Here is a 19041-nt window from a genome sequence, read left to right as displayed (position 1 = left end):
TTTTGGATTTTAAAACATGTCATTGCTTTTTGCATACATCTTGTGTACAGCACTGGAGGGCCAGTTTACACAGGCGATTACTATATGCAGCTTTATCATAGCTCTTCCATGCAAATGAGACCACAATCTCATTTCTGCATCAGCCTTTGGGATGTTAAACAGTGTGCAATGCACTGTATTACACTTTCCTTCCCACCATTTCACACCATGTACACAGACTGTGTAAAAGAAATGGACATACTTAGCCTGAAGTCGTTATTAGTTTAGTTAATACCAATTTAAAGCCTTTTGTGTTTGAGTCTTTCTTAAAAAAACAAAACAAGATATCACAAGTTAAAAACTGAATGCACCTAATGCTCTGAATTAGCTTTCATGTGTTGGATTCTAATTGAACCATATGCTTTTTAATGTTGCATTCAACATTAAGCTTGTAACTGAGACCATAAATGAGGAATATGATTACTATGCAACAAACCAAGTGAGCTGCAAGATCAACATCACTGTCATAGAGTTCTGTTCAACAGGCTTAATGTATTTGCTGCACATATTATGTGCAGTATATGGTATTAACATATAATAAACATATAGGGATAGGATATAGTAGTTACATTTGTAAAGCTTGGGTAAAAATATTGGTATTATGAGATCAGAGCAGACAGGCCTACTTTACATTAAAGCTACTCCATCCTGCTGTTATTTGAAAATCCATGTTTGATTATTCCTCTGCCAAGGGGGAGGAATTGAGAGAAAAAAAAAAACAAAAAACTACAAAGCTGCATTCCCTGAGATCTGCTAGCGTGGTGGGTTATGGGCAAAAATGAGCCTCTATAAAATCAGGTGCAGCTTTGGATCACTGTCTTCAAAAATTCCAAAATAGGCTATTGGCCTTTGCAGAAGATGTGCTCTCCACATAGGCTTCTAGTTAATTTTATACATTTTCTTCACTAATTTGTTGTGACCACTCTCCATCCCCCACACAAGCTGCTTCACAACACAACTCTCCACATATCCTCACTTGGTATTCTCCCGAGAGGTCAAGCAGCAAGACTGGTTTCAACAGTTAAGCATGTATATAATGAATAAATGGTTGCTGGTTGGAGCCAAGGTAGCATTAATTCCTTTCAAGCTGATTTTGCTCAAATACATGAATTATGAACCAAAAGGCCCTCTGTGGCAAACCACAAGCTGTGTGCTGCAAAGCTAAAGATAGAACCAACAGCAGGTCAAGCTAACCTCCCCTGCACTGAGCCTACAGTGTTGTAAAACCACAGTAGGTTCAATGAAGAGGTGGTTCAGAGAGCTTATTTAATGTAATGTAAGACTGAACGCATGCCCATACAGTATGAAAGAAGTGAGGCAAGTGATGCATATATTAATAATGTATGGCACAGTTGGGGTGCTGGCAATGACAAAATAGCTATTTAAATGGGTGAGACAATGTGCTAGCTTGCATGCTGGGATATGAGTGTATGAAGTTGAGAGGTAGCAAAGCATTGCAAAATATTTGTTTGGTAACTTTTTCTAAAGGTTCACTCATTCTCAACTCTACCATACATCTCTCATGTTTTCATGATTTAGTTGAATGGAAGGATTTGTTTGTTGTTGTTTTTTTTCAGGACTGTGTGCCGTAAAGTAAAAATGACTTTCTGTTATGGAAAATAATCTTCAGGCCTACTTTTGAGTCTAGACATATTGTTCGTATAAGAGTTTAAGGTGACTTTAGAGGAGTGTTACGTCTTTGAAGACACAATTTATTAGCATTCATAGGTACAACCCCGCCATCCACCCCTGCCCTTCTCCCAGCGCTTGGATCAAAACGATGCCAACAGCAGGGCAGAGGGACGTGTGTGGCATTCTTTTTGACTTCACATCTATGAGAGACCTCATTTGCAGCTCAGGTGTCATGTGCAAATTCTTTCAAAGAGGTAAAGTCATGGAATACTCAGCTTATCTGCAACGCTTTGATGACAAGCCTCTTTGCAAGAGATTGGGTGTGATTTGAAAGGTCAATACATCAGGAATAAGGAGAATGCACGTAGATGTGCATATGCTTGACCTTGTTTTGTAAAAGACAAAACAAGGTCAATAGAAACTTCTAGGACTTCCTCTCTCCTCAAATGTTGGCTTGTACAACAGATTTGTGATGTGGATGCACATCTGTGGTTGACAGTGAACACTCTTTATTCAAGTAATTTCTTGAATATTATTTAGTATTTCTTATTTCTTATTATAGTATTATCCATCCATTTTGATCATTTGGCATAAATGACCATGCATAATGACTGATGAAAGTAATTTTGAATCAGATGTTCTCAGGATGAGCTCTTGCCTTTCCTAATGCATCTGATTTGCTTGCATTTGCTTGCATGCAGCTTGTTTTATATGAAGGAAGGGACCACCACAGCAGAGGTATTGTACCACTCTAGCAATTTTTAGGTGCTGAGAAATAAAAAGGAAAAGTAAGGAAAAGAATATTATTTTTTCAGTGTGCCATGTTTCACTCTCTTACATCAACCATAATCCAGAGTGACAGCTGTTGATGACCTACGCCACATGTATGCCAACAGCAGCGCCTCAATTATACAGCATGAAATTGTAACTGTCTGAATTCCAGTTGAACTTTTACAACTCCATGCCTGTTTGCACTTGAACAATGTTAAGCCCACCACGAGCCAGTGTGGGCACTTGGGCTGCCGTAGGTGGGTTTACGCAGAGACGGAGAACACTGCTTGCAGGCTCTGGAATCTCATTAAGTATATTGTTTTGCCAGAATGAAAGCAGAGGTGTACTTGGCAACACCTAACCGCTTCAACCAAGGGAGTCAGGAAATCTCTGTGGCTTAGTAACATCTCTCATTGCAGAAAGAGCTTGTCAATGGGATTTTGGGAGGATATGCTGCTGCCTGTCACCGTGACAGAGGCAGAACTCACTTGACACAACAACATAACACTTTGCCTCTAAAGGAAAAGTTTGTTTTCTCTTTTTTTCACTGATTGTAGTTTTTATTAGGAATTGCAGCTTAACATTCCCATGAATTTGTTGTTTCCTAATGAACAATGCGGTTGTGGTCATTGATTAGTTAGTGTGGCGGAGGTGTGGTCCCGGGCGCGGCTGCAGGGGAGGAGTGGTGCAGTGGGCTCAACGGGGCGGTGCTGGAGATGCCGGTGAGAACAGCTGATGGCGATTTGGACTGATAATGGTTTCCTTCCCTTTTTATAGTGAGGCGGAGAGGAGCGGAGGGAGAGGGAAATCGGCTGGGACCGACAGCTGTCAGACTGTGTTCAGTCATAACCGGGGAAAATTGTAAATAAATGTGGAACCTGGTGATAAAGACCTATGTGTGTGTGTACCTGTGTATAGTGCATTTCACAGTTAGCTTGAAAGGTTAATTTATATTTTGCATGGCAAATATTGTCTCAAACATTAATTTCCAGCTAGTAGGAAAAAAGTGAGAAATTGACGTTTACCTGTGCTTAAGTGTATAAACTTCTTAATTGCTACAAGATACACGTTACAACAATTATTGTTGTGTGTGTTCTTGTGTTCTTAGTTGTATTGAATTCAGCAAACATTTCCACTGTGAGGCAGATTCCAGTCACTGGAATAAACAATGATTGCATAAAGGTGGAAATTATTACTTAGGCCTTTCTTACTTTGGACAAATCAAGATTGTATCCAGATTGATTTTAGAAAGGCCTATACACTAAAAAGCAACATGAAATCACATTTTGCACATTTGATCCAAACCACGTTTGGTGGTTAGGTGGTTTGAAATGTGATTACAATTGGATTTGTTCAGATGTGTCTCACTGTGGACACTTGAGATGCACAAATCGCATTTAAAATGAGCTTTTGCACCACTCACTCATAACAGTGGTGTCAAATCTACAATGACAGATGTGCTGAGAAAATCCATGCAGCTATGCACCAAACATTATGGAGAACATATTGATGGGTTTGTGTACAGGTTTGGTGATGTTTGGAAATACAAATCTCACCTGATTACTCTCAGTCTGTGTCTACAATCTGGAAAGAAACCCCAACATTTTCTGAAAGAGTTTCAGTATTCTTAAGTCAACATTCAGACACTGTGCATGGAGAAAGATTCCAAAATTGCAATGCCTATCAATGAGTTTTCTTAAAAAGCATATTGGCTTAACATGAGTTATCATTAAATAGATCATAGTTTATGATTGAATGGAATACAGATGATCTGAATTGATAGAGACCCAGATTATTTGGGATGGAGGCAGAAATTGGCTCACCGTTAGAGTGAGTGGGGACATGTATCATCCCTACAGCACTGGAAAAGTGATCATTTGAAAAACTTGATGCGAAAATGTGTCAGAAACAGTGTCCACAGTCTAGATGGACCATGACATAGAGGTGAAGAAATTTAATCAGTTGCGCTCTGTTTATCTGTGCCAAGGATGAGGACCCCACTTCAGTGTCCCCATTCTGAGCAGCGGGTGACGTCTTAGATCTTGAAATCCAACGTAATTTCATCTTTTCCCATATTGACAGTGTTTGTAGATATATTAAAGTATCTTTATTCATTTGAATTAAGCCAAAACAATTAATTTACTATTGGTACATATGTAATAGTTTTACATTGCAGCACAATGAGCCATTAGCTTGAGTGACACTGACAAAGTCATTAGAAGTACTTTCTCCTGCTAAGAATGATCAGAAAACTGCAGACTGTGTACTCTGCAGATTGTCTAGGGTATCCATTTCTGGTTTCTAATAAAAATACTTTCACTTCTGTTCATTTGGAGAAACATAAAAAAAATGTGAACAGACTAAAAAGTATCAACATGGCTACACTGAGTTGAGAATATATTTGTTTTCCATAATTTTATGTGAGCAAACCATTTAAAGAAGCTTCACATCTCTGGAGCTACTGGCAGCTTTTAATGGAGATACTGCAAAGAATGGCTATTTTCAGAGATCAAGCCATCTGCTTTTTTGTTATGCTCGACTACTGCGACACAGTGCTTATTATCCAGTATCGAAGTGACACTATTTAATTTGGTGTGTCTTGTCCGCTGCCATAAGACTGCGGCTCCTTCTGGTTCATCCAATGAGATTTTGTGTCATTTACTGTTCTACCCCAACCGTCTGATTTGGCAAAGACGGGTGCTTGACAGATGCAGATCTTTAGAGGAGCCTTGTTTTTGCAGAGACACATTATTCTACAAGAACAGTAGAAATTGTAATGGGACTTCAAAATTGCTTTTTGTTCGTGCACCTCACCTGATGCAGCCTGAAGCCAGAACACACAGTTTTTGCCTAAATAAACACTCTGAAACCGGCTTGTGTCTACCTTTCTCTTCCTCACTTTCGGTGCTTTTATCTGCTCTCATTAGGATGAGAAGCTGCAGTGGGCTCTGGGAGGACATGTGCTATGACATGGTCACAGAATTTTAATGAGGAGATTTATTAAGAGCTGCATTATTCCACCATTCACATTTCCTCCCTTTATGAAGCTAAGAGATTTGGTCAGGGAGGACTCTAACGAAACATCTTGGACCTGAGTCAGCCTCTGTTTGACCTTTTTAGATACATCTTTATATGTTTCCCCTTAACTGTGAAGACTGAAAAAAAAAAACCACTTTGAGTGATGTAATCATCAAATCGGAAAGCAAAAGGTGTTTTTTTTTTTTTTTTTCTGCCCCTCCTACACTCTAAAGTGCACTTTGAATATAACCGTGTGCTTTTGGAACCAGATACCAAAACTGTTGCTTAATTCAGCATTTTTATTATTTTACTGTTGTTGTTTTTAGTATGACCAGATGAACATAACTGCCTTTTTCTAACAGTGGGGTTTTTTGTTGTGCACCTTCTGTTTTAGGTCACCTAACAGACTCAACAGATGTGATTGAGAACCACATAGAAGAGTGGTTGTATGAATAAAGATGAATCAATATGAGTTTGGATACCTGACCTGACCACACAACAGATGCTTTTACTGTGAGTACAAATATAATGCACAAGAAAGTATAGTCATTCAAGCTATAGTGGTAGAGTCTAACTTGTTAGTTTACTTAAGTTCTGTACTTAAAGTAGGAAGAGAATATTTCCCCACCACAACCACACGTTGCCAACAAAAACTTACTTTTGAACCCTGCCAACTCTCAGAGCTCTGCATCAAATTAATCCTTCTTTGAGGTTCACTTTTGCTTTGCATTCAGTTTCTATTAATCTCCCTCGTAGCCTCTTCCAACATTTTTATTTTTTAATTTTTTTGTATAGGCAGAATTTCTTCAGTTATTCATATTTTCCACCATTTCTTTGAAAATACTTAAAAACAGAATGTTAACTGAGCTTTGATTTTCCCAGGAGGTGCAAATTGATGATAGAGTTTCTGGGGTGCTTCAGTGTTTTAATTTCAACAAAAAATGGAGTTGTAAAAGTTCAACTGGAAAAGAAAGAAACAAAAAAAAAACCCTTTCATTTTGTGCATCATTTTGTCATGTTAAACACTTTGACACTCCAATGTGCCAAAGCAATAATAATATCAAGACCCCTTTAGCTCATGTTACAGAAATGACTATGTGAGCAACTCCTAACAGTTTCACAGTTACATTGTGTATGTGTCCATGCACAAATGCAGGCTTAAAACACCAGACTTGCTTGTGGTTCTCTAAGGATGGAATTTATGTAGAGGCTAAATTGGCACTAAATACCACATGATGACCTTCAATGACCTGTCAATTCAATTGTATTTATATCACACCAAGTCATAATAACAACCACCTCAAGCTGCTTTATATTGTAAGGTAAAGACCCTAGAATAATGCAGAGAAAATGCCAACAATCACACGATCCCAGGACAAAAGGCATACTGTGGAAGAGAGCCAGACATGAATATTAGCTAATGATTACATGCAAAGCTTCCATTGCAAACTAGTTCATGTATTTATTAATTCTAGGTTGGACTATTGTAATACATTATTATTAAGCTGTGCTATAAGCTCCTCGAAAAGCCTTCAGTTGATCCAGAACGCTGCAGGGACTAGAAAGAGCAAGTATATTTCTCCCATATTAGCTTCACTTCATTGTCTCCATGTTTAATTGAGATTCCAATTTAAATCTTTCCTCACGTACAAGGTCCTAAAGAATCAGGCCCCACATCTTATCTTAAAACATTTTATCCTCACAGTATCTTAACAGACCACTTTGCTCTTAGACTGCAGTCTTACTTATGGTTGCTAAGGTATCTAAACATAGAATGGGAGATAGAGCCCCTCTACTATGGAACCAGCTCCCAGTTTCACTCCTCGTGTGTTTAAGCACTACTGTATTTAATCATTAGTAATTATTAAACTCTGTCTGTCTATGCCACGGTCTGTATTTTGCCCCGTCTCTCTGTTCTCTTCTCTTTTCACTCACTCAACCAATTAAGGCAGGTTGCTGCCCCTCTCTTTGCCTGCTTTTACCGATGGTTTTCTTCTTATTAAAAGGGAATTGCGTGATTGTTTGGGTTTCTTTCTAATATTGTAAGGTCTTTAGCTTACAATATAAAGTGCCTTGAGGGAATTGTTGTTGTTAATTTGACCTATATCATTAAAGTGAATTTAACTGAACTCATAAAAGTAAAACCATATCTGCTGAAATCCATATTTGTTCATCTTTTCTGTCAATCACAGATTCACATATTCTTCTGTCTGGCTGTTGAAGTAATCTGAATAATTTTCTTTGACAGTAAACATTCACTTTTTTTTTTTTTTTTTAGCTCATCAGCTAGCTCATCAATGACAGCTGTAATTCTTGGCTGTTTGACATGATGTCTCCTAGTTTATTTTTTTTTCCATTGCCAAAGATGTCTGGAGACTCTTTGAATTTCTTCTCACTCATTATGGATGGATGGATGTATTTCCACCATGGCAGCACGGTTGTACACTAGCTGTCTGTTTGTCATAAAATAATCTATAGCATCTTATAATTTGGAGAATTAAGGGGACAAATAACAATAATAACAAATTTTCCAAATAAGGTATTCACCCCTTCTTCACTACAAAAGCATTTTATTTGCTAGACCTTTACACTATACTGTAGGTGACAAGAAACCTTTGGTGCTGGGGTGCTTGGTTTTCAGGGCAGTAAGTGTTGACCAATCCACATCCATAGTAGGTCTTGGACTGGTTGCACTGATTTATTTTTAAGGTTTGTGGTGTTGATTAGATTTACTGACTGAATTTGTACCTTTATACTAGCTTTAGTGGCTACAGGTTGGAAATCAGCCATATAGCTCACGTACCATCTGCTTATATCTTGTTGATCTCAGTTGGCTACATCCACAAAGAGCAGTGAATATTGTAGTAGCTGGAGCTCACAAAACAAATTATCAGGTGACTTGCTTCCCCACGCTGCACTGCTAGGGTGCAGGGGTCATGTAGTACTAAATCTCTTACTCCAATATTTAGACGTTTGTAAAGGAAAACAGTGTATTCGCAGTACAGGGCACTCCACCACATGCTCAATGAATCAGGAAAGCAGCACATATCCTGCTTAAAGTAAGAAAGCCACAGTTTCAAAACAAGCTTGACGAGGGAGAGGCAGTAAACACTAACCTACTGCAGTAACATATAGTGTTTGTTCAATTTCTCCTGATTTGCCAGAGTAACCTGGTTACTTCTGCATATGTAAAGGGTAGATTTGCTAGGTGGCTTTTGTGCTTTTGTTTCTGGTGTAGCTGTAACACATTGTGTCTCAAATGTGTGTGATGTATTTTTCAGATAGATGAACAAGGTCCCGGGTTCCATTTCTCTTCTCATTACTGAAAATGACAGGAGGACACAGGTTAGATATTTAATCTGCTGCCCCATACATTTTTGCGGGAAGAATTTGCCAACTCTTAAAGGCAGAACCATTAGGAAGGTTATGATGGTGAAAAAAGAATTATACTGAGACAAAAAGAAAGACAAGAAATAGACTAATGGATGGGGATATGCTTTTGTTGCTGTTTTGTTTAATGCAGCGTAAGTGTAAGTAAGTGTGCTTACTGAACACTTTAAAAAGTAATACCCTTTTGCCTGAATATTCAGGTATTAATCCAATCACCAATCTTGTGGCAAGAATGCAATGCCTGAAATTTTATGCATACAGATTAGAATCATGTATGGTATATGATGTGATGGAGTGGGAATGCTGTGTGTGTGTGTGTGTGTGTGTGTGTGTGTGTGTGTGTGTGTGTGTGTGTGTGTGTGTGTGTGTGAAATGGTTTTTGGGGGCTTTTTCAGTTTTATCAGAATGGTGGGGATCCCATAGCAAACAGCTGGTCTGCAGATTGCAGCTCCTTGTTGATGAATAAGTTCAGAGGAGAGTGGCCAGATTAAGTGGGGTAGAAAGGATACCATGACCCAAATAACCACAATTGTGACGAGTGCACAGAAAGCACAACGCACTTTAGCCTTTGCCGGACCCTTCTTTCATTCACAACAACCACCACGATAATAAAACATATCATAAATCAAAAGTAATTTTAGACAGGTTTCAGTTCAGTGGATGTCAGGGACCTCACCAGTTGGCAGGTCTGAATTTGAATGTGGTAAAATGGTAGCTTGGCAGCATGAATGTGAAGCACTCTCCCTTTTTAAATAAGCATGAATAGTTAGCATCACATAATCTTAAAGGGGGGTTTCCAAAACATCAGACTCCATGACTCCAAGGAATGAAAGCTATTTTCAGAGCAAAGGCAGGCCTGACCTAGTATGGGATGACTGCTTATAATGAAGTGATTGTTGAATCTAGGTATAATTCTCTCTCTCTGGTGCTCAGTGTATATTTTGTGAGGTTTTTTTTTATAATCCATAGCATTTCAGTTAATCTTCTTTTCATTTCTCATGATGTTTAAGATCAATAGGTTATCATGTCTTTTTAGACCTCAGAGATAGAAATCATATAAATCCCCCTGCTGAGTCCATGCGGAGCTCTTCCCGGGTCAGCCCTGTGTGGATGTTGAACTGCTATCAGGCATCTGTCAGGGATTGACCGTGTGCAGATTGTGGTTGCTAACTTAAAAACACAGAGCATATGTGTGCAGCTCTATTTTCCTGATAAGTCAGTCACCCAATATCTTTCTTAGAGATTATTTCCTATGATGTTGAAAAGGCTGAGCAATATGTCAAAAGGTATGAGACTATACAGGAGCTTCACGAGTCAGAAATGTAACTGGCAGTAATAACAGAAATAAACACAGCTTTAATGTAACTTCAATATAAAAAAATGCAATATCTTCAGATGTTAAAAGGTTGTACTGGGCAGCCAGAACTGAAAAGGAAAAAAAAAACACTGTATAATAGATAAGAACTATCCTCCATTTTATAGAATGAAAAATGAACAAACATGCAGCTGACTCGGTTTCTGTGAAATGTAATAAAAGTAAAGCAAGCATAAATACACTATTTAAATGAACTAGCCTAAAAAGATTAGCTGTCATACATTAAAGCGTTTCCATACCAAGGCTTCAAATACTGACATTCTATCAAATACTGCTTGCTTTGCACAAATAAGTCCAAAGGATTCCTTTATCTAGTCAATTGAAGCCTTGATGTGCTAGCTACAGATAAGGGTCTTCTGTCAGTGAGTAACAAAGGCCAAAGGTAGCCAAACATATGAACAGTTTTGGAACAGAAGTTCAGAGTATAGAGAATTATACTGCATAGTGTTCACTCCTACCAGTAGGAGAAAACTGAACCTTTTCATTCCCTTAAGAAAAATGTCAAATTTTCTTTTCTCCAAAATGTGACATTTACCCAGTCTTCTAAAAACCATCCCGTCACAAGCCCTCAGCCAGCATTTGTACTGCTTACATTGCAATGATGTGATGATATGAATCACTTCTACAGGAAAAACACTCAGCAAAGCCCCCAAGCATTCTGATTTACAAAGTTGGATTAGAGTCTTAAGCTATCTCCCCAAACTCTTCCCCTCCATTCTTGTTCTATCATTTTCTCTTTCTGGGAGAAAATTGGCATCATTTACTGCTGTCACCGCGGAGCTCATTGTCCCCCATTATCCCAGGGACAAAGCTACCATGACATTGAGTTAATCCGTGCTTGTTTCAATTTAGCTTTTCGGGGGGAGAAAACAGATAGAGAGTTCAGGTAAGGAGGCACCATACCCCAGGCATAACAGAAGAACTGAGCTGATTTCTATAAGACCGTCATGGACATGTTTGGTGTTTCTGTAAGTTTTTTTTTTTTTGCTTGGTTGTTTGTTTTTTTTTACTTCAAATTGCTTCATACTTACTGTACAGTACAGAGTAACAAGACAGATCAACTAAAACTAATTTTTTAGACAATAAAAGGAAAAAAGGTGTTGTGGCGCATCAGTTGGCCTCACCACAAAAGGTGAAGCACAAAACAGTGCTACTGAAGTTGGGCAGAAGCTTTAGGAAAAACTGGCAGTCCTATTTATACTGTTCTGCTCTTCCACTGAAATGTAAACCATCATCAGTAAAGCTCACTGTCTTAGATAAAGCTCTTTCCAGGAGTCTAATTATAGCAAGTCCAATAAGCTGAATTGTTAACCTAGAGAAAGCTTACCTAATTATATCCACAGTATTTACCTAAGAGACCAGAATTAGTGTTGAGAGAGTCAGAAAGTTGATCCAAATAGGTCTGCCAAGTAAATGGCTTTACTTGGCAGACCTATATTTCTCTTCTCATTCCAAAATGTGGCGTGTTGCTTTATTTTTAGGTTTAGCTTTTGGACAGTCTGTGGTTGCTGACTGGGCTTCTTTTCAGTTCAGCTCAGTTAATATAGGTCAGATCAGTAAGGTACGTTTTATATTTTATATTGAAGTCCAACAATCCTCTATGAACAAGCATTCGGCAACAGTGGGGATGAAGAACTCCCTTTTAGTGGAATAAAACCTCCCCCATAGACTCAAGGAGGCAACTATCTGCTGCAGCTGGCCAGAGTGAAGGGACAGGAAAGACAGAAAAGAAGAGCTGTTTATTTGAGATACTAGTTCTGGAGCTAGCCATATGGAGACACATGGAGAAATATTCATTCACTTAAGACAGCATATTGTCCTCCAGTGACATACCTTCTGTAATTTCTTCAGAGAAATGGGAAACAGAGTAAGCTAGCCTTATTTAAAACCTAAAAATACCCTTCCCAATATCTATATATCTATATATACCCTATATCAAAATATAAAAGTGAAATATAAACCATCATTTTAAGACTTCATCATGTATTATGACTAGAATTTAGAATTATTAAGAATAACTGTTTATAAGGGTGCTTTGTTTTAAGTTTCAAAATAAGTTATTTTTAGCACCCTTAGAGTATTAAACTGCACTATAATATGTTCCTGAAAAAAAAACAGAATTTTGCTTAATGTACCGTTTATTGTGACTCCAGCTGAATATTGTAAATGCCTTTGAGGCAAATCAATATTACCAGGAAGTTTCTATACACTCTTATAGTATAATACAGCATTGTCCTGAGGTACATTAGTCTCGAGTCACACTCTCTTGCTTGAGACTACCCCATAACTCATCTGAGCAAAATCAAGACAAGCGTCACATCCCGCTATTTATCATACATTCAATGTAAAGGATTTAAACTGTAGAGTGATATTGCAGAAAATCCAGGAGATTGGAGACTCTGGAGAAGCACAGAGACTAGTGGCATCATTGAGCAGTAATTTCAAATGATTAATTTAGACGTGGTTTAATAGTTATATGTTGTGTGGTGTGGTTTCTGGTGTTTATGTGGCTGAGGACAATGTCAGCAACTGGTTAGGTCAAGCTAGTGGTCATTCTCGGGGTAGTTGTTAACATTTTGGTAACTGTCCAGTACAAAGGATAGCTGAACTGTGTTATTCTAGAAAACTAAAAAACAAAGCAAAGGAACTAAATCTTTGGTACATAGATGAGGACATGCAGATTGAACCTGTTAAAAATAATTTTATAACATAATTATACTTCTATAACATACCATTACACTTCAGTTTTTGAAATGTTTCCCTATAGATCACGCTGCTTTGTAATTTTTACAGTAAAAACATTGCTGTCGTAGAATATTACAGGCGTACTGCAAAATTAATTTCAAGCTGGCAAATGTAATAGCCAATAGTTTGAATTCCTCTGAGAAAAAGAATTTGCAACATTGCTATTAAGAATGTTACCTCGAATAGTGATTCTCAAAGACTGAGTGCTGGTCTGCAAATGTGTTATCAGATGGGAGCTAACACCTCTCCACCCCCACCATCCCCGGTCCATTATCTTTAATCATAACATGAGCTTAGGCAGACAACCGAGTGTTGTACAGTAGACTGTGGATGCATTTATGTGTTAAATATAGTGTTTGACACACAGTGCACTCATAGACGCCAGCAAATTTAATTTAACAGAGCAATGTTTCAATCTAACAGATATCTGTCAGGCATTGTCATCTTGTCAGCTTCACTTTGAAAATGAATTTTGTTGTCTATCCCAGGAGTTTGTCTTGATGTATCCTGCTCTTTATTTTCTTTATGTGGTCCAGCATTCAAATATTCTTTTGGAAAGATATATATTTTTTCTGATATTTTATGTGTTTTTCATCTTTTGACATTTCCACAGAGGCCTGTTCAGTCCTCTACACAGCAGTATTAGACAGCTTTGGTCTGTTTGGCCCAGCCTGAGAATACACTGGCTCTCAATCAAACAAATCACCACCACCTGAGTGATGGATGTTCTGTTTCTGTTTATTGTTTGCGCTCTTCTTTGAAATTTTATTTGAAAATTCCTGACAATGAGTTTTGTTAAGTTCACATTTTAAGGAGCTACTTATGAAGTTTGTGTGAACCTTTTGTCTGACCTTTGGCTTTACTTCAATTTTTGGTACAGCACCTGTGCAAGGTGCTTGTACAATGAGCATAATATGACCCATATATTAGGTTCATTGTGTCAGCCCCCCTTTTGACTCTAGAGATGTCGCCAGGAACAAAGGGAAAGCTGCAGGCATGGTGTTATATGGTACTGTGCAAAAGATCCAGAGTCACCACTCATTTCTTCATATTTTTCTTCAGGAAAATTGGTAATAGGAGCAGAGTTTGTTTGAATATGTGCAGATATACATTGACTGTTTGATCCTTTGAATTTCCTCTTTCTGTATTATGCTTGGCTCACAGGACACACTGGTGAGTGGCTTAACAAAATAAACGAACAAGCAAAAAAGGAAAATAGTCAGGTATTGAAAATGAGTGAGGAAGCAGCCATTGTCCAAAGAAATCTTTGAAAAACCTTCAGAAAGCCTGGAGAACTATTGCTCAAAACTAACTGTTAATAAATTAAAAGAAAGTCTCCTTGGAAGTAAAATATGATGAAATGAGAAGTAGCTCATGAGCCACAAATACTATATAGGTTTGTTGCAGACTGTTTCCCACTTTGATCCAATATCGTACATGATCATTGAATAATATCACAACATTTTGCTTTAAAACAGTAAACCTGGTGTTTTAAGATAAAATATACCTTTTCCCCCCTAAAGCTATGAAAGTTATTAAACCAAAATGAAGGGCAAAATATTTATTTCTGTATGACCTAAAGTCCATGCTATATGTTTTCTTTTAGTAGGTCATTCAGGTTGGCTCAGGCTATAATGTCTGCTTAAGACACTTTGAATACTTTGAATGACTAAATCTTCTCAGAAATCCTGCATTAAGTATGGGAACAGAGCCATATGACCCTACTATAGTTCATCAAGTAACCCTGTAGGTTCTGCCTACCTCACAAAGCTTCTAGTACCACCTGTATCCCATGTAAGCTTACATGACCTTCATTGTGACATTTTCTGATCTGAGGGTCAATTATTAAGCAGGCATTCAACATTTAAGAGCAGTATTTTTACCAATCACACATTAGATCAGAAACTGATGGTTAGTTATCATGCTTGTAATTTCTTAACCCATTAACAATACTCAGAGTTATAGTTCTATAATAAAAGACACCTCATATTACAGGAACTATAACCTAAAACAAAATTATTTTTTATCAATATACATCTTGTTTCTAATCTGGCTAATGTAGAACTTTTATAGAACATGAAAAGAAATAAATCATAAATCCTTTTTCAGCAAAAACCTTTTTTTCGCGACATTTTTGTCAATAAATGGCAGTCATTCATACCCGTGTGCTGTAGCAGGTAACAGTGAAGTATCAAAGTGCCTCTTTTCATTTTAATTTAACTCGAAATTAAAAAAGTGTTTTAAGGTCACAACGTCTATGTAAAATCAACCTTGAAAATTTGCAGCCAGGAGAAGAAATGGCAAATTTGCTGAACCTGGGAATGGCCTTCCTATTCTGTCCCATCCCAGCAGGAAATCAAAAAGACGATAGCAAGTTAATATCAACTTGCGATCTATTGATTGCACTTGTCAGCTTTTACAATCTGGCCTATTCTGTTGGTCTCAGAGTTTCCTGGTAGCTGAGGTGAGCCCGTCCTCTACCTGACAAACTGCTACTCCTTCAGCTGTCCAGTTCTCACCACTACCCGACTCATCGCCCCTCTTAAAGCTGCACACAAGAGCGCTATCACGATTCACTAATCCTGCTCATTAAGTCAGGCCCCAGGGCTCTCATTACTGTACATCTATTCCCACATGCCTTGTACCAGACTTCTAGCTTTCATCTTTGGCAGCATGTGCAGATGACATGAATTTGCCATGTGCAATATAGTATGTGTGTCAGGATTTTGATGTCTCTGTCAGCTGCAGGACCAGATAAAATGGGAAAAGGCAGCTACTCTCACTTCATTTTGGTGGTGAAGGGAAAATTGCTTGGATTGCACTCATGCTGCTTGTTACAGACTCTCTGTGAGCTTCTATCAACGTTACTTTTTATACTATAAAGCTGGCCTTTAGCACACACTGTATTCACCTACGTTGGAGCTAAAGTGTTTTCTTTTGGACTCTGATATTCCTCTTTGAGTTGCAGGGATAGTTATAATGTTATGTGTGTATTTGCTGTTTGATACTGCACATTAAGCCTCCGGGCAGAATCCATCTTGCATTTATTGCTGTTATTCTTTGTGTTTTATCGTATTGCACTATACCAAATTCACCCTGAAGTTCTGAGAGCACAAAAACAAATATACTTTTCATAGGCTGAAAAATTGAGTTTCCTTGACTTAATGCAATTCTGCCTGCTCTTCAGCTTGTGTAAAGGTTGTGGCAGAGTGGCAAGTGCTCGAGGGATCTATATTAACCTCCCTTTGAAGTTACCCATACAGCCCGTGAGCTCTTTGGATTTCCTTATTAAAAGCCTTTCTGATTCATCTCGGAAACAACTGAGACCAATCGGGAGCACCGTCGTCAGAGTCCAACCTGCATCTGAAAATCCTGGTGATGCATCATGCCCATCCAATCGCATAAAGCCCTTTGACAAACGGTGCTAAAATGCCAGTGACAGGCAGCAGGAGATGGGCTTGAAGAATGAAAATCATCCGCTCTCAGACTGAATCACAAAGTTGAGAAGCTTTGGCTTTCCGTCCAAAAATATGCACAGGCTGATGAGGTGTTCTATTTATAAATGACTGGTAGTAAGGATTTTTTCTAATCCCAGAGGGGGAAGAGAATAGATGTGAAATACTGTACCAGAGGAGTTAAGTGTATGACAAGGTATTACGATGAAAAACCAGGGGTTGTCTAGGTGATAACAGCTAATTATGACTCAGCAGTTTTCTTTATATCCTCCACAGAATGGAGCACAAGTTGTCGTTTAAAACTGTGTAACTCTAGCAAATTTTTGGTACATGGGACATTTTGTTACACAATTTACTCTTTTATTTAAATATTATGTGTCTAGATGGGTGGGCTCCAGCACCCATGTGACCTTAATAAGGATAAGCGGATAGATGGATGGAGTCTACATGGGAATTTTTTTGATCTGGTTAAAAAAATGTAAAGTCAACATAATATTTAATAGCAATAAGTGAGTAAAAATGGTTTCCAGTGTATTTCACTGCTGCAACTGATTGTTGCATGTGACATATGGCAGGAAAAACAACATAAAAGTCACGAATGATTCCCAACATATGGGTACCAGCAAGAGTGAAAGGGATCATTTACAGAATTGTAGTGAAACCAGCTGTTACATGGGTTGTGGAGAATAACTTAATTGTTTCTCATACTCTCATAAGGAAGTATCTTTAAAGAAACCTTCATTTTCATTCTTTGTCTAATTTATATGTCATCACTCAATGTACGCAATATATTTTTTCACTCTTTCTTTATGTTTTGTGGCCTGTTTGCAACAGTTCAGTTGAGCTCTTTTTAATGCAGGCTGTTTTGGCTCCTATCTGTTCAAGGCCCCAATGAGCCCATTCTGTTCTGATTAGTCAGTTTCAAAAACTGATTTCTGCTGATTCAAGAGACCATTAAAAATATTGTGCATAAATAGTAGATCCAGACCACCTAGGTGCGTTTCATGTGTCATGAACAAGTATCTCTCTATTGTTATTTTATCACAGTCTGATTTTGTTTTTCGGTCTAATTATATTTTAGACAGCTTTTGAAATACAAGTAAATGCACCTTTACTACCCCATTAAAAAAATTTAAACTACCAAAGCTGAACCTCAATCTAGACCGCATCAACTGCAAAGTGAGGTATTTATTCATTAAAATAGCTTTCAAAAACTGGCCCATCTACCACGGTAGGGAATGCATGTTCACTACAAACAGTCACATAATTTTAAATTCCCATCTGTTGTTGTTGCAGTAAAACTGATTTCACAGAACTGATTTGAATCCTGGCAGGTTTGGTTATGCACAAAAACCAGGTTGTTATTAAAAGAAAGGACATACTCTAAGTGGAGCATCTGCACCAGCCTGCACACTGATTTTTAGTTGTTTCAAGTGAAGCTCCTGTGATTGTCAAGAAATCTGTCCAAAGTTGTCCAAACTCACAGATTCTGAATTTTCTAGTTGCTCTACTCTGGTCCACATTATCACAAAACAACCATCGGAAGAAGTTATAGACAAGCAACAGATCTAAAATTTTCTTTCCATTTTTGTAAAATATACAAAGGGTTGTACTCTTCAAACATGCACATCTAAAGTCTTTGACACTAGAAGTCAGGCTATCAGGAGCCAAACAGACTCCTAAATTGACCACATGCTCAGAGTGGCAATTATAGACGTTTTAATTTGCCAATTTAGCAGCAGGAAGGCTCTCAAAACGTGTTTTCCCTCCCCAGTGCTTCATTGAAAGCTATAAAATAAAAACACTGAAAGTTGCTTAAAATAAATCAGCACCTTTACAACTAATGTAATGGAGCAAATATGCATGCAAATCTGGGCTGGGTAGATTAATTAGAAACATACTAGGAAAAGATTACAATCAAAAATACAATCAAATGGCTGATTTCTCTCTTTAATGAATAATCAAGAAGGAATATTTATGTTGCTTAGTGAAAATAATATAGCAATCATGGCCTTATTAACTCACTCGCAAATCCATTCATCCATCCTTGATGGGGGTGGGGGGTGTGGGGTGGAGTGGGGTTACTGGAAACTATCCTGTTGTTTAGACTGTGGGAGGAAGTTGGAGTACCTGGAAAGAACCCAAGCAAACGTGGGTAGAACATGCAAACTTCACACATTAGAACTGTGAGACAACAGAAGTAGATTCATAAAGTAAAACAAAACAGTCCTAAATCAACCAAAATCTTCATATTTTAGATTCCACAAAGAATCCACAGTGCACGTCGATGATGGTCAGCATTTTAAAAAGAATGTGCTTCATGTGTCCTCTCCAAGCATTTTTTTCAGTCAAGAGTTTATTAGCAAAAAGTGTGATTAAACTGTCTATGCTCATTAAAGTTGTTTACAATGTCACGAGTATATGTATCTACAGTAGATATGTGTATCTTGCCCAAACACAGGAAAAGAATGAAGGTCAAAAAGACAAATGTTTTAAATTAATAAATATTCTTAGTGTCAGGAAGACAAAGGGTGGAGGCGGTGGTCCTCATTTCTATTCAAGATGGGTGTGCAGAGGAAACTTGGCCAGTTTAAAGTTGAAGCCTTGAAGCGTTAC

The 19041-nt window shown here is 38.0% G+C and overlaps 1 protein-coding gene across 6 annotated transcripts in view; it reads left to right on the top strand.

Annotated features, from left to right (window-relative positions):
- The window catches only part of LOC120739480 (leucine-rich repeat and fibronectin type-III domain-containing protein 2), a 134169-nt gene that overhangs the window by 68364 nt on the left and 46764 nt on the right, over window positions 1–19041 (top strand). For 3 of the 6 annotated variants that reach the window (XM_040041240.1, XM_040041241.1, XM_040041243.1), the window contains one exon: window positions 5855–5973. The exons of 1 other annotated variant lie outside the window; for it this stretch is intronic. The gene's annotated coding sequence lies outside the window, so the exon portion shown is untranslated. Of the gene's footprint in view, window positions 1–3233; window positions 3304–5854; window positions 5974–8951; window positions 8962–13293; window positions 13297–19041 lie in introns of those variants that run through there. 2 more of the 6 variants (XM_040041242.1, XM_040041245.1) reach the window with 2 other exon arrangements.

The sequence above is a fragment of the Simochromis diagramma genome, unplaced genomic scaffold, assembly GCF_900408965.1.
Source record: "Simochromis diagramma unplaced genomic scaffold, fSimDia1.1 OVJJ01000304.1, whole genome shotgun sequence".
Lineage (NCBI taxonomy): Eukaryota > Metazoa > Chordata > Actinopteri > Cichliformes > Cichlidae > Simochromis > Simochromis diagramma.
This window is presented reverse-complemented; position numbering and strand designations above follow the sequence as displayed.